A 17,004-nucleotide genomic window follows, 5' to 3' on the forward strand; every position below is an offset into this window, starting at 1 on the left:
CACATACGGTTGAAGCTTCAACATCACCTGCTCTCCCACCTGAAACTGGCGCTCTGTGCGATTGCGGTCGGCCTGCTTCTTGAAGCGCTGCTGGGCGCGCTCCAGCTAGGCGCGGATGTGCGCGGTGTGCGCCGCCCAGTCCACGTCGCCGTTGGCCGTGCCCTCGTCAGGCCATGCCGTCGTCGCCCCCAAGTTGGCTTCCTTGCCGTACAATGCCTTGAATGGGGTGCAGTTGAGTGACGAGTGGAAGGTGGAGTTGTACCAGAATTTTGCCATGGGCAGCCAGCGACGCCACTTGCCGGGAGTGTCATGCACCACGCACCGGAGGTACATCTCCATGCACTGGTTCACGCGCTCGCTCTGGCCGTCCGTGGGGGGGTGGTAGGCTGTGGAGTAGAGGAGCTTCGTTCCCGCGCCGGCCAGCAGCTCCCGCCACAGAGTGCTCGTGAACACCTTATCCCTGTCCGAGACAATCGAAGCTGGCACGCCGTGAAGCTTGACCACATTGTCGCAGAACGCGCGCGCCACCTGCGACGCATGGAAGGGGTGGCGTAGTGGAATGAAGTCGGCGAATTTGGTGAAGCGATCGACCACGACCATGATTGTGTCAAATCCTTCGGAAGTTGGTAATCCCTCGACGAAGTCCATGGTGAGATCTTCCCAGGGCGCCGTCGGCACCGACAGAGGCGCCAACAGTCCGGCCGGCTTGGAGAGCTCGTGTTTGGCTTGTTGGCTGGTGGTGCATTGATGCACGAACTCCTCCGTGTCGCGCTTGAGGCCGCGCCACTCGAAGTGCTTGCGCACCCGCTGGTACATGGTCGTGGCGCCAGAGTGGCCGCCGACCGCGCTGTTGTGAAGCGCGGCGTTGGCTCCAATCCAGAGCCGGCCGCCTCGACGAATGACATCGTGGTGCAGCTCGTAGCCATCATCGTCCGGGATGATGATGGCGAGCTTCTGCAGGCGATCTTGAGCGTCCGGGTCGGTGGAGTAGGAGTTGAGCACCTCCTGGATCCATGCCGGCTGACAGGCCGAGAGCGCGGCCAGGTCCAGCTGCTTGCCCACGCGGGACAAGGCGTCCGCAGCACCGTTGTCCAAGCCGCGCTTGTACTGGAAATGGAATTGCAGTCCGACCAGCTTCGCCATGGCCTTGCGCTGCAGCTCCGTCTCCAGATGTTGTTCGCCCAGATTGCAGAGGGATTTGTGGTCCGTGAGACTGTCGAACGGACCACGCTGCAGGTACGGGCGCCACTTGTTGACGGCCATCATCACCGCCAGGAACTCCTTCTCATATGTTGAGAGTTGTTGATTGCGCACTCCTAGCGCCTTGCTGAAGTAAGCCACCGGGTGGCCGTCCTGCACGAGCACTGCGCCCACTCCAGTGTCGCACGCGTCGGTCTCGATCGAGAACAACCTGTCGAAGTTGGGGAGGGCGAGCACTGGCGTGGTGACCATCGCCGTCTTGAGTCTGTCGAATGCCACTTGGGCTTGTTCTGTCCAGGAGAACCCCTTCTTGGTGAGCAGCTGTGTCAATGGCTTGGCAATGATGCCGTAGTGCGGCATGAATTTCCTGTAGTAGCCGGTGAGGCCGAGGAACCCGCGCAGCTCGGTGGCGTTCGTCGGTGTCGGCCACTGTTCCATGGCGCTCCTCTTCTCCTTATACGTCGCCACTCCCTCCTTGGAGATCACGTGGCCGAGGTAATCGATGTGGTCGGCGGCGAACGTGCATTTAGATTCCTTGACATAGAGCTGGTGCGCGCGAAGGAGCTCGAAGACGATGCGCAAGTGCTCCAGATGTTCCTCCATGGTCTCACTGAAAACAAGGATGTCATCCAGAAGGATGATCACAAACTTGCGCACGTACTTACCGAAAATGGCGTTCATCAGGCATTGAAATGTGGCCGGCGCGTTCGTGAGGACGAACGGCATGACCCTGAACTGAAAGTGGCCGTGGTGCGTTTTGAACGCCGTCTTGTACTCGTCCTGCTCGCGCATCCAGATCTGGTGGTAGCCAGCGCGCAAGTCCAACTTGGAGAAGACCGCAGCGCCGGCCAATTCGTCGAGCAGCTCGTCGATGATGGGCAGAGGGAATCTGTTTTTGATGGTGGTGTCGTTAAGGCGACGGTAGTCGACGCAGAACCGCCAGGTCCCGTCCTTCTTCTTGACTAAGAGGACCGGAGCGGCGTACGGGCTCTCGCTGTGTGTGTGATCACACCGGTGTCCAGCATTTCCCGCACCTGGCGCTCGATATCATCCTTCTAGAGTGGTGAGTAACGGTATGGTCGCGTGTTCGCCGGAGTCGCGCCTTCGACCAGGGTGACGGCGTGATCGTACTGGCCGTGTGGAGGAAGCCCTTGCGGTGCCGCGAACACGTCGGCGAACTCCTCCAGGAGATCAGCCAGCGGCGTCTGGCTGGCGCACTTCCGTCGTGGTGGCGGCGCGTGCCCGGACGAATCCACCATGGCCATCGCCCACACATCATTTCCCGCGAGCATCTTGCGCAGCTCTTCGGGGTTGATGGCTTTGAGAGTTGTTGCTGCCTTGGTGGGTACGCCCCGGAGCGTGACCTCGTCGCCATCGTGGGTGAACTTCACCCATTTGTCTTGCCAGTGGCAAGTCATGGGGCTGTGCTGGGCTAGCCAGTCCATCCCCAGGATGCCGTCGTAGGCGCCAATATCCAATTCCCGCATCGGTGTTGCGAAGGTGTGCCCCTGCATCCACCACCTGAGCTCGGGCACAATACGGTTGCACGTGAGGCGATCACCGTTTGCAACCCGCACGTCCACCTGCGGCATCTCTTCCGTCTTCAACTCGAGGCGATCAACGAATGATTTGTTGACGAAGCTGTGTGAACTGCCCGAATCGAGGAGCAGCAACATGACCTGATTGCCAACCAACGCCCGCAGACGGATCGTGGTTGCCGATTCGGTGCCATCCAGAGCGTGCGATGAGAGCGGGCATCACTCTAGTGCGTCCCTAGCTGGAGCGGGTGGCGGTGCTGCCGGTCCGGGGTCATCGAGCAATTACAGTGCATGGATGGTGTCGTCGGAGAGGACCTCACCATGGTCCCCGATGCTGATCGTGAGCAGTTGGGCTGGCTGAGCGCACCGGTGCTCCCGCGAGTAACGGTCGCCGCACTTGAAGCACAGGTTATTGGCGCGACGGTAGTCACGAAGCTGTCGCTCACGTGCGTAGTCGTCGATGGGCGCGCGGTTGGGCGCGGCCGCCCGAGGCTGAGGTTGCGTCGTCGCCGGTGGAGGTCGCCCTGCTGGCGTGATGCATGGACGCGCGCGCGTCGTGCCCAGTTCCTCCTCCTGGATGCGCGCCAGCACGGATGCCCTGGTGATGCTCGAGGGCGCCTAGAGTCGAACGGGGGCGCGCAGTTCATCCTTCAGGCCCAAAATGAACTGGGTGACGAAGAATTTGGTGTTGATGGACGGGTCGAGGGCGAGCAAGTGGTACATCTGTTCGTCGAACGCCGCGCTATTCAGCGACGGTGGCGGTCTGCCGGAGCTGCAACAGCTTGTGCATGACCATTTCAAATTCATCGGCCCCGAACTCCTCCAGCACCGCTGCTGTGAACGAATCCCAAGTAAGACCGCGACGTGTTTGACAAAATGCTTGCAGCCAGTGCGCGGCTTGGCCTTCGATGTACAGGGCCGCCGTGGTCACCCACTTGTGCGGCTCGACCTTGTAAAGCTCGAAGTACGCCAGGCATCGATCCAGCCAGAGATACGGCGCGGCACCGTCGAAACGAGGAAAATCATGCTTCAGTGGCTTGTGGTAGTCGTTGCCGTGGTAGCCTGACGTAGGAGATGGGATGGCGGCGAATCCACCCTGGGGCGCCACGGGGATCAGCAGGGGACGGTGATCACCCAGGCGCGCGTGGTTGGGCGCCGCGCGACCTGGTTCGTTCGCCACCTGTGGCGCTTGTGGAGGCGGCGGGGGCGGTGGTGGTGGTTGGTGCGTCGCGGCAGGCTGGTGGAGCACGGTGGTGACCGAATCCGACGGCGACGCAGAGCCCTCCACCGTCTTGCGGGTCGCGTCGACGTCGCCCTGCGTGAGGTCGAGCTGCCGGGCGAGTCCACGCACATCCTGCGAGATCTGCGCGTTGAAGGCCGCCTGGATCTCGATCTGCTTGTCGTGGATCGTCTTCTGCTCGTCCATCTTGGCGAGGAGGGACTCGAGCATCTTGGTGATGTTGCTCGTGCTCTCGTCCATGGCCGCCAACACCTGGCACGTAGCCGCCGACGCTTTTGAGGGCGTCGTCGCCTTGCTCGGAGGAGATCGAACCCCGCGACGGATTTTGGGTGTGCTTGCCGGAGCAGCACACACCGGCGCGGTGGATGTTACCGATTTGCAACCAGCGCGACGAGGAGAAAAATTTGGGGCGAAAAATGGCTCTGATTACCAACTGTATCACACCAGGGAAAGGGGATCGGAAGGAGAGGGGGAGGAGAGCGAGAGAGAGACTTGGAGAGGAAGAAGAAGCTTCGTTAAGAGGAATGATTCGAGATGAGGAATACAGCTTGTCACATCACATGCCCCAACCACAGCCAGCTGGTGCCTTTTTAAACTCTCCTCTGGCCTCTCCTCACTCACACTTACAAGTGGGACCGATCCTAACTGTCACGCTGGACAAGCGGTGGCCAAGTGGCCAGGCGTGACACGCCGCCACGGCGCGCGGCGAGATTTCGCACCCGGACCGGATGATCCAGTACCTGGGCGGCCGCAACCCGTTTGGGTTCACGACAAGACTCTCTGAGGTGGGAATCAGCTCGGAGCAGGGCAGCTCTGGGGCGCCGCTGTTGGACGGCTGGGGGGAGGTCGTGGGGGTGCTGCACGGCGGTAACACCGTCGTTTCCTTCTTCGTTGGCCTGACGGAGATCAGGCACACCCTCATTGGCTGGGGTAAGACTGACTGACTGCCTAATTTCCATCTTTTTGACACATGTTGTTGACTTTCTAATGCTGCATGATGACTGCTGCTTGTGTCAAGTTTCTAAAATGGAGTGTGTATGCTTTTTTTGCAGGTCTCATTTGATGGTGGCGCCGATTGACATGCTGAGAGGACACGGTGAACTGACAAACAAAGATCGAGCGTCGTGATCGGGTCGATTTTTTCTTCTCTCTCCGATCATACATGATGGCTGGCCTTTTTCCCTGCGGCCGGTGGCCCTCGACTCTCACTGATCCTTCTTCTTTAGAATTACTCTGTTTTCTGGCATCTATGCCTTGTTCGGAGTTTTGGTCAGATGAGCAATTTGTACAAACTAGGTCTTGTGCGTTTTAATCTTGTCTAGGAACATCAAGTTTGTTTGATTGGGTACCTAATCTCAGTCTCGTTATGCAAACTTGCTTACAACCTTGGCTTGGAATGAAAAAGTTGCTTTAATACAATGATCAATGGGTGCTTCATCCACATATGAGGAGGACTTCACACAACCACAAGTCCAGAGGAAAGAACAAAGACTGGTTATACACCTTGGTCCAGACAGGATTCAGGAGGTCAAGGACCAACAAAATTTCCAGCAATGTATAAAATCTCTTATATTAGTAAGTACAAATGTGATGATCTGCATACTCAGAACCAACCAACGCTCGTGTGCACTTCTTTAGAATTCAGCACCTCACCGAGTTGCTCTACAGGCAAGAACATACCTGGACGGCCTAAAGAAACTCAGGTGCCACTCATCATTTAGAAAGGCTGGGGTGAACAAGTGTAATCAGACGAGGGGAGAAGACAAAATGCTCAAGCACCTTCCAGTAGTCAGAGAAGCTAGCGGGTCTGTCAGTGAAGTTGGTGTGGCACCCTGGTGTTCCTGCATAAAAAGAGAGCACCAATATTATCTTTGTGTGCATGTTTTAAAGAGGTTGCCCCAGTAAAAAAAGACGTTTTTTGACACTAGTGTAGTCTCAAAAAACGTCTTACATTATGGGACGGGTGATTGCATGCAGCGAGAGGAAGCCACAACCATACGATCAGGAGATGGAATTTTCCATCCAGTATATTGTCAATTCATTCTCTGTATATGGAGCATTATGAGTTTAGGAATAAGAACTGCAGTTGTGCTGTAACTATTTTCCCAGCAGCTCTAAAGATGATATGGAGCATGGACAGGTACAAATGACAAGAGAAACAAACAACAGGAACACACATGGATAATAATATCTGTTTTCAGTAGTTGGTATTGCTGAGTTATAGCGGAAAAAACATGAACACAAGACAGCAGCAGGCCGAAGTCGCCAAATATATCTGAAACCTTCTCATGTCACAAAACTAAGCAGGCGAGGATAGATCAATTAGAATCTTTTTAGAGAAGCACAAAGTGAACTGCGGGCTTATTCTTATATGTTTCTACCTTAGTCCTAACACATGCTCCCCAAGTATGAGATCTTCAAAACAAAATTCAATCATTCATATGCATAGAGAAGTTCACAATCATAGAACAAAACTATATGTCCTCTAACAATGTACTCCCTCCATCCCAAAATTCTTGTCTTAGATTTGTCCAAATACGGATGTATCAAGTCACGTTTTAGTATTAGGCACATCCGTATCTAGACAAATTTAAGACAAGAATTTTGGGACGGAGGGAGTAGTAAAAGAAAGGCACGGATGCAAATATTTCCATCACGGTCACGCGAAGCAAGGAGGTATCAAATCGACGACAATCTAATATTGCCTCAGCGCATCAAAACATTGCAGGTGGCTGTAGCGTTGGTTTAGTGGAGAAAACAGACAAGTTGCAACTGATAGAACAAATAAATATGTATCCAAAAAGCCCGACAAGACTGTTACAAAACCAATAATCTATGATTACACATCATCTTCACAAGGTAACAACAGAAGCTTGGAAGGAAATCAAACGGGAAAACAAACTCAAATAACACGAGAGAAAAATGACAGCTTGCAACTAAAGCATTGATTTTATAAGAGATGACATGTGGCAAGAGCTCGTTAGCCTTTAACTCCAAGAAAAGATATACTGCAAGCTAGGTTTCTAAAAACATGTGGGGTCAGACACAGGTTACAATTAGCGCTGCCACAAGAATACAAGATGCAAGGTAGCTTTTTCCGCACCTAAAAATGTACTCCCTCCACTCCTAAATATAAGTCTTTCTAGGGATTCCAAAAGAGACTACATACGGAGCAAAATGTGTGAATCTACACTCTAAAATATGTCTACATACGGAGCGACGAAATTACATAGGTAAGATGTGCAACTGTAAAACAGCGGAGAACGTCGTACCTCTCTCGAGGCGACGGTTTCGTGTTAATATAGGCAGGGGCATATCCCTGATAAGCATACAAGGTTGTTGAGATTACATCTTGAGATACAAGGAAAGTAGAGATAAGATATACATGAGGAGATTACAACCATATACTCTAACCAACCAGACCTAGACTTATCTCAACTGAACCGGCTAAGTGGTGCGCCCCTTGAACCTGCATATTACGTGGTTTAACACCCTCCCATAATCACAACTTGGACAAGTTGAGATTACGCTTAAATTCTTCAAAACCTCTGGTAGGTAAAGCTTTAGTGAAGCCATCTGCAACTTGATCTTGAGACCGAATGAACCGAATATCCAGCTTTTTTGCTGCAACTCTTTCTCTGACAAAGTGAAAATCTATTTCGATATGTTTTGTTCTTGCATGAAATATTGGGTTAGCAGAAAGATAGGTGGCACCCAGATTGTCACACCATAAGCATGGAGCCTGTTTACTATGTATTCCAAGCTCTTTCAGTAATGACTGAACCCAAATAATTTCAGCAGTAGCATTTGCTAGTGCTTTGTATTCTGCTTCTGTGCTGGATCTAGACACAGTAGCTTGTTTCTTAGCACACCATGAGATTAAATTTGGACCAAAGAACACTGCAAAACCACCTGTTGAGCGTCTGTCATCAAGACAATCTGCCCAATCAGAGTCAGAAAAGGCACTTACAAGTGTTGATGGTGACTTGGTGAAGGTGAGTCCAACACTAGAAGTGTCCTTGATATATCTAAGTATGCGTTTTGCAGCTGTCAAATGTACTGTAGTGGGTGCATGAAGGAACCGACATACTTTGTTCACAGCAAAAGAAATATCAGGCCTAGTCAGTGTTAAATATTGCAGTGCACCAACCATACTTCTGTACCTGGTGCTATCCTCTTGATTCAAAAGTTTCCCTTTTGTTAAGGATAGTTTCTCAGAGCTGGATAGAGGTGTTGGAGCTGCCTTGCAACCTTGCAATCCTGCTCTTGCTACAAGATCAATGGCATACTTCTCTTGAGACAAGTGAAGCTCATCTCCACTTCTTTTCACTTCAATGCCAAGGAAGTAGTGCAAGTCTCCTAGATCCTTAAGAGCAAACTCAGAGTTCAAATCCTTGAGCAGTGCTGAAATAGCTTCATCAGATGAGCTTGTGACAATAATATCATCAACATATATAAGTACAAATATAGATGTATTTGACTTGTTGAAAATAAACAATGAGGTGTCAGACTTGGACGGAGCAAACCCAAGTCCTTGAAGCTTTGAACTCAATCGAGAATACCATGCTCTAGGAGCTTGTTTTAATCCATATAGAGCCTTGTCAAGCTTGCATATGTGGAGGGGTTTTTGTCTGTTTTCAAATCCAGGAGGTTGTTTAATGAACACTTCCTCTTCCAGAACACCATGAAGAAACGCGTTCTGAACATCTAGCTGGTGTAGGCTCCATCCTCTGGATACGGCAATAGACAAGACGAGACGAATAGTAGCAGCCTTTACTACAGGACTAAAGGTATCCTCATAGTCTAGACCGTATCTTTGTTTAAAGCCTTTTGCAACTAGTCTAGCCTTATAACGATCTATGGTGCCATCAGACTTCTTTTTAATTCTGAAGACCCATTTGCAATCTATAACATTTTTACCTTTGCCTTGACACGCTGGAACTAAGTGCCAAGTTTTATTTTTGTGGAGCGCCATGTATTCATCCTCCATAGCCTTCTGCCACTTTGGATCGCCTAGAGCTTCTGCAACATAGTATGGGATATCTGGTTCATGTGAAACACAAGCAAGTCCAAACTTTGCTAAAGATCTGTAATTTTTGGGTTGAGTTACTCCCCTCTGAAGCCTAGTGCGAGGTGGTGAAGAAGGAGCCGCAGAAGATCCAGCGCCAGGAGCGGCTGCAGGCTCGCTGGGCGAGGACATGCAGATTGGATCTTCTGTGGCCGGCGCACGTGGAGCTGAAGGAGAAGTCACCGCAAAGGATCCCGATCCAGCAGGGGGCGCATGATGGTGCAATGATTGCACCGGTGGGACGGGGACTGCAGCATGATCCACACCGGAGTCAGCGCCCATATCCAGCCGGGATGGCCACCGCGCGTAGCAGCGCGTGTCGGGGCCAGGCGCGGGACCAGGCGCAGGCGGCTGGAGTTGGCGCCGCGTGGCGCTGGTTGGTTGGCGCGGAGAGGCCGCCGGACGGTCCACCGAGCCGCTGGTGGCGTGTGGCGACGCGGGGCTCGAGGCGGATCGGCCTGGCGCGGAGGACGCGGATCCCGCGGGGGACAGGACGACAGACTGGCGCAGGAGCGATCCCGAGGGGGATGCGCCTGGATCCCGAGGGAGATCCTCTTCGATGCTGCTGCTGTTTTGTCCAGGAAGCATAAAATGATGATTTGGGCTGATTTCGTCACCATTTTCTGCACAATTTTTTTCTGTTGCATCACAAGACTCAAGACCATCATTAGTAAGAGGATTAGTCAACAATTGATCATCAGTGTCCAAAACATCCCCATTGTCACGCCGCACGAGCTCTGGGTGGCTCTCGCCCACATGTTCTCATCGCAGTCCCGAGCCCGCGTCAACAACATCCGGGTTGCTCTCTCCACGGCGCAGAAGGGGACGCAATCTGTTGCGGCCTACTTCGCCCAGATGAGAGCACTTGCCGATGAGCTTGCAGCCGCCGGAAAGCCCATCGATGACGATGAGCTTGTCTCCTACATCACCGCCGGCCTCGACATGGAGTACCAACCCCTCGTCTCCGCCAACGACGCGCGCACCGACACCATCAGCATCGACGACCTCTACGCTCAGATGAGCAACTTTGATCAGCGCCTCGCTCTCTACAACAACAACTCAGGCGGGGGCTTCAAGTCATCTGCTAACACGGTCTCTCGCGGCGGCGGTCGCGGCGGTGGCGGTTCACGCTACCGTGGACCTCCGCGCGGCAAGGGCAAGCCGCCATCTGGTGGAAACAGCAGCGGCAGCAACTCCTCTCGCGGCGGCGGCGGCGGCGGGTGGCCCTCCAGCAACAACAATAGGGGCCGTCGTGGTGGTAGGCCTCGCGCCAACCCTGATGCGCCACGATGCCAAATCTGCAGCAAGCTAGGCCACACTGCCCGCGACTGCTGGTATCGCTATGAAGATGACGGCGAATCCTCACAAGATGAGAAGGCTGCAGGCGCTGCTGATGGCTCCTACAGCATTGACACGAACTGGTATGTGGACAGTGGTGCAACTGACCACATCACGAGCGAGCTGGAAAAGGTGACAGTTCGTGAGAAGTACCGTGGGCAAGATCAAGTTCACACTGCCAACGGAGAAGGTATGAGCATTAGCCACGTTGGTCATTCAGTGCTTAAAACCCCCCATAGAAATATTCGTCTAAGAAAAATTTTGCATGTCCCTAGTGCCTCCAAAAATCTCCTTTCAGTTCATCGCATTGCCATTGACAACCATGTATTCCTTGAGTTTCATCCGTTTTTCTTTTTGATCAAGGATCAGGTCACGAAGAAAACTCTGTATCGAGGTAGATGCATTCGAGGGCTATACCCGTTGATTCCGGAGTTTAGGAGATTGAATAAACAAGCCTATGGTGTCACCAAAGTCTCTTCAACACGGTGGCATGATAGATTAGGGCATGCATCCTTTTCTTTAGTTGAACATTTGCTTAAAAAGAATAAGCTCCCGTTTGTTGGTGAGCGAGATCGTGAAACAATTTGTGATTCATGTCAGTGTGCTAAAAGTCATCAATTACCTTATTCTGTGTCTACAAGCATCTCCACCAAACCTCTTGAGCTCTGATACCATGTAAAACAGCGGAGAACGTCGTACCTCTCTCGAGGCGACGGTTTCGTGTTAATATAGGCAGGGGCATATCCCTGATAAGCATACAAGGTTGTTGAGATTACATCTTGAGATACAAGGAAAGTAGAGATAAGATATACATGAGGAGATTACAACCATATACTCTAACCAACGAGACCTAGACTTATCTCAACTGAACCGGCTAAGTGGTGCGCCCCTTGAACCTGAATATTACGTGGTTTAACAGCAACCTTTCTTTCCATCTGCTGCAGCAGACACAGAAACTGCATTTGCGTAAGCTCTCTGCTTAAGTGGGATAACACCAGGTGCATTCTACAAATAGAGTCCGTCCAAGCACAAAGAATGTCAGACTACATACAATCGGAATCCTACTGTTTCTTTCGGCTAGTGAAAGTAGGGTACTGAGACTTGCATGGAATTGAAATCTGAAACTCATAAAATAGACCTGCAGCTATAGGTTTCTGCGGGGCAGGATAGTAATATTAGGAGTGCCACAAGTCCACAACAAAGGCAACAATATTAGAAGTGTGCAGGTAAGCAAGGCAGAAGCTCAAAAGAGTACGGTCTCAGTATTCCAGAGCTGTCAAAAAGTGGGTTATTATTGTCCTACAGTCAATATACAACTTCAGATTAAAGACACGCTCCCAAAAGTTTTGGTTAATGTTTTCCTATTTTCCAGTACTATGCACACTGTAAAAGAAATTACGTACCTACTTGATGAGCGATTAACTAAACTCCTGACGGCGGTTTTGCACATGGATGGAACTCTCTCAAGTTCAGTTTGTTTGAATGATGATCTATTGGTGAATTTTGCTATCCTAAGAGGCAAAATGCAGGTTCGGACACTCCATAGCATAGTTAGCAAGGTGAATTTTATCACACACTGTGGAAATCAGAGAACTAGTCCCGGTTCCAGAGGGCCTTCAGTCCCGATTCTGGAACCGGGACAAAAGGGTCGGGAGTAAAGCCCAAAATCTTTAGTCCCGGTTCTCTTACAAACCGGGACAGAAGGGGCTCCACGTGGCCGCTGCGGGGCGCCCAGGCAGCTGGTAGGACCTAGGGTTTTGGAGGGTTAATTTAGGGGTTTCATATTGTGTTAGCTAGCTAGTAGAGAGAAGTGTCCTCTGTTTCTCCGTGCTTGGTCGACCCTAGCTACTATACATATAGAAAGAACTCGGCACGCTAACTAGTAAGCAAATGAAGGAAACATTAATTACAGAAGATCGTCATGAACATATATATATATATATATATATATACAGAGAGAAGTGAGACCTCTCTTACTCCGAGAGATTGGTCGAACAACAAGTTTTCGTATATCTATCCGACGCTACTACATATATACAATATAACATGTCTTCAATCCCTAACATCTAAAATTGGTTTCAACTTCCACATGGTATTCTCCGGCTTTAAGTATGACGTGGTCAAGAAAGAATCCCGCCAATTCCTCTTGAATTGCTCGATATGAATGAAAGTCAACACAAATGATGGCAATAAAATAAAATTGTGAATATTTTTGTTTATGTACTTCATATTGTTTTTCAAAGTAGCCCCATTGATAGCCCGTCGCGTTGTAGATGAACTCGCAAATGTAGTATCCACAAAAATCATTCCGGCTTCCTGCCACAAGCACTTCACGAGAAATAGAGTTCAATCAAACTGATAATCAAGCATGCTAAATGATATTGATGGAACTAGTTAGAATCAATGGAAGATGCACGGAACTAGCTAGTAGTACTTACTTTCGGGTGTGTAAATCACAGCTCCCTCGGCAGTCCCGGAACAATTCCGGTGAACTCTTTCCAAACCCTGCCAAACAAACAATAATTACTTGATATCAGGAAATGAACAAAGTTGCCGATCTGGTGCGATAATGATTGATGAACTTACTTCTGGAGCATTTTAGTCATGTCCACATAGTCCTGGGGATCTTTTCGTCTCGAGTCTAAGACAGTTACTACTCCCCGGTCAAGCTTAATCTCTAGCAGAATAAAGTGGAAGCTGCGCACACATGCATGCATAACTCATCAGTTACATTACTATAACCTCGAGTAAGGGAAGCCGAATATGCACAAGACACTAACACACACTTGAAGTTGTAAGAAAAGAGTATTTTCTCTTTGTTTTGATTTAGAAGCAACGATTGTAGCACGTTGTCCTCGGTATCATACACTCTGTTTTTAACCGACCATTCATTTATGGTATTTGGGTTAATCAACCCAATGTCATAGATTTGTGCATTTCTGCATTCGACGATCTTCAATCTGCATAATATAGTGAGGATAATTATATATACATGCAATGGAAGAGCTGAGCTATATATAGAGACTTAATTACAGAAGTAATACTTACAGACAGTAGCAAGTCACGAGTTGTTTGTCGAGGGCCATTTGATTGTATAACTGGAATAACTCCACAAATTCAATAGGCAACAGCTCAGTTTCAACGAGGTCATGCTCCTTTTTAATTCTCAGCATGAAAGTATTCTTCCCAGACTCGCTGCAGGTATCCATGTGTTGGGGAACGTAGCATGCAATTTCAAAAAATTTCCTACGATCACGCAAGATCTATCTAGGAGATGCATAGCAACAAAAGGGGATAGTGTGTCCACGTACCCTCGTAGACCGAAAGTGGAAGCGTTAGTTTAACACGGTTGATTTAGTCGAACATCTTCATGATCCAACCGATCTAGTACTGAACGTACGACACCTCTGAGTTCAGCACACGTTCAGCTCAATGACGTCCCTCGAACTCTTGATCCAGTAGAGGGGCGAGGGAGAGTTCCGTCAGCACGACGGCGTGGCGATGGTGCTAGTGATGTGATTCGCACAGGGCTTCGCCTAAGCACTACGACGCTATGACCGGAGTAGTAAACTGTGGAGGGGGGCACCACACACGGCTAAGAGAACAACTGATGTGCTTTGGGGTGCCCCCTGTCCCCGTATATAAAGGAGGGGAGGAGGAGGCTGGCGGCCAGGAGGGGCGCGCCATGGGGGGGGGGAGGGGAGTCCTACTAGGACTCCACTCCAAGTAGGATTCGCCCCCCTTTCCTTTCTTCCATCGGAGGGAAAAGGAAGGAGAGGGAGAGGGAAAGGGAAGGGGGGCCGTGCCCCCTCCTCCTTGTCCTATTCAGACTCCCTAGAAGGAGGGCGCGCGCCACCCCCCCTCCCGCGGGCTTCCCTCTCTCTCCCTTAGGCCCAAGTTGGCCAAACACTTCCCCGGGGGGTTCCAGTAACCCCTAGGTACTCCGGTAAAATCCGAATCACTCGAAACCATTCCGAGGTCCGAATACTACCTTCCAATATATGAATATTTACCTCTCGACCATTTTGAGACTCCTCGTCATGTCCGTGATCACATCCGGGACTTCGAACAAAACTTCATTCACAAAAACACATAACTCATAATACAAATTGTCAGCGAACGTTAAGTGTGCGGACCCTACGGGTTCGAGAACTATGTAGACATGATCGAGACACATCTCTGATCAATAACCAATAGCGGAACCTGGATGCTCATATTGGCTCCTACATATTCTACGGAGATCTTTATCGGTCAAACCGCATAACAACATACGTTGTTCTCTTTGTCATCAGTATATTACTTGCCCGAGATTCGATCGTCAGTATCCTCATACCTAGTTCAATCTCGTTACCGGCAAGTCTCTTTACTCGTTCCATAATGCATCACTCCGTAACTAACTCATTAGTCACATTGCTTGCAAGGCTTATAGTGATGAGCATTACCAAGAGGGCCCATAGATACCTCTCCGATACACGGAGTGAGAAATCCTAATCTCGATCTATGCCAACCCAACAAACACCTTCGGAGACACCTGTAGAGCATCTTTATAATCACCCAGTTATGCTATGACGTTTGATAGTACACAAAGTGTTCCTCCGGTATTCGGGAGTTGCATAATCTCATAGTCAGAGGAACATGTATAAGTCATGAAGAAAGCAATAGCAATAAAACTAAATGGTCATTATGCTAAGCTAATGGATGGGTCTTGTCCATCACATCATTCTCTAATGATGTGATCCCGTTCATCAAATGACAACACATGCATGTCTATGGTTAGGAAACATAACCATCTTTCATTAACGAGCTAGTCAAGTAGAGGCATACTAGGGACACTTTGTTTTGTCTATGTATTCACACATGTACTAAGTTTTCGGTTAATACAATTCTAGCATGAATAATAAACATTTATCATGATATAAGGAAATACAAATAACAACTTTATTATTGCCTCTAGGGCATATTTCCTTCAGTATCCCACTTGCACTAGAGTCAATAATCTAGATTACATAGTAATGATTCTAACACCCATGGAGTCTTGGTGCTGATCATGTTTTGCTCGTGGAAGAGGCTTAGTCAATGGGTCTGCAACATTCAGATCCGTATGTATCTTGCAAATCTCTATGTATCCCTCCTTGATTTGATCGCGGATGGAGTTGAAGCGTCTCTTGATGTGTTTGGTTCTCTTGTGAAATATGGATTCCTTCGCGAAGGCAATTGCTCCAGTATTGTCACAAAAGATTTTCATTGGACCCGATGCACTATGTATTACACCTAGATCGGATATGAACTCCTTCATCCAGACTCCTTCATTTGCTGCTTCCGAAGTAGCTATGTACTCCGCTTCACACGTAGATCCAGCCATGACGCTCTTCTTGGAATTGCACCAACTGACAACTCCAACATTCAAAATAAGTACGTATTCAGTTTGTGACTTAGAGTCATCCGGATCAGTGTCAAAGCTTGCATTGACATAACCATTTACGACAAGCTCTTTATTACCTCCATAAATGAGAAACATATCCTTAGTCCTTTTCAGGTATTTCAGGATGTTCTTGACCACTGTCCAGTGATCCACGCCTGGATTACTTTGCTACCTACCTGCTAAACTTATAGCAAGACACACATCAGGTCTGGTACACAACATTGCATACATGATAGAACCTATGGCTGAGGCATAGTGAATGCCTTTCATTATCTCTCTATCTTCTGCAGTGGTCGGGCATTGAGTTTGACTCAACTTCACACCTTATAACACAGGCATGAACCCTTTCTTTGACTGATCCATATTGAACTTCTTCAAAACTTTATCAAGGTACGTGCTTTGTGAAAGTCCAATTAAGCGTTTTGATCTATCCCTATAGATCTTGATGCTCAATATATATGCAGCTTCACCAAGGTATTTCACTGAAAAATTCTTATTCAAGTATCCTTTTATGCTATCCAGAAATTATGTATTATTTCCAATCAACAATATGTCATCCACATATAATATTACAAATGCTATGGAGCTCCCACTCACTTTCTTGTAAATACATGCTTCTCCAAAAGTCTGTATAAAACCATATGCTTTGATCACATTATCAAAGCATATATTCCAACTCCGAGAGGCTTGCACTAGTCCATAAATGGATCGCTGGAGCTTGCACACTTTGTTAGCACCTTTTGGATCGACAAAACCTTCTGGTTGCATCATATACAACTCTTCTTTAAGAAATCCATTAAGGAATGCAGTTTTGACATCCATTTGCCAAATTTCATAATCATAAAACGCGACAATTGCTAACATGATTCAAACAGACTTACACATCGCTACGGGTGAGAAGGTCTCATCATAGTCAACTCCTTGAACTTATCGAAAACTTTCACAACAAGTCAAGCTTTGTAGACAGTAACATTACCGTCAGCGTCAGTCTTCTTCTTGAAGATCCATTTATTTTCTATGGCTTGCCGATCATCGGGCAAGTCCACCAAAGTCCACACTTTGTTCTCATACATGGATCCCATCTCTGATTCATGGCCTCAAGCCATTTCACGGAATCTGGGCTCATCATCGCTTCCTCATAGTTCATAGGTTCATCATGGTCTAGTAACATGACTTGCAGAATAGGATTACCGTACCA

The 17,004-nt window shown here is 49.1% G+C and overlaps 1 pseudogene; it reads left to right on the plus strand.

The window, feature by feature from the left end:
• The first annotated feature begins 9,940 nt into the window (after positions 1 to 9,940).
• On the plus strand, positions 9,941 to 10,079 carry LOC123163390 (uncharacterized; annotated as a pseudogene).
• The last annotated feature ends 6,925 nt before the right edge of the window (positions 10,080 to 17,004 follow it).

Source organism: Triticum aestivum, chromosome 7B, assembly GCF_018294505.1.
Source record: "Triticum aestivum cultivar Chinese Spring chromosome 7B, IWGSC CS RefSeq v2.1, whole genome shotgun sequence".
In the NCBI taxonomy this organism is placed as follows: Eukaryota; Viridiplantae; Streptophyta; class Magnoliopsida; order Poales; family Poaceae; genus Triticum; species Triticum aestivum.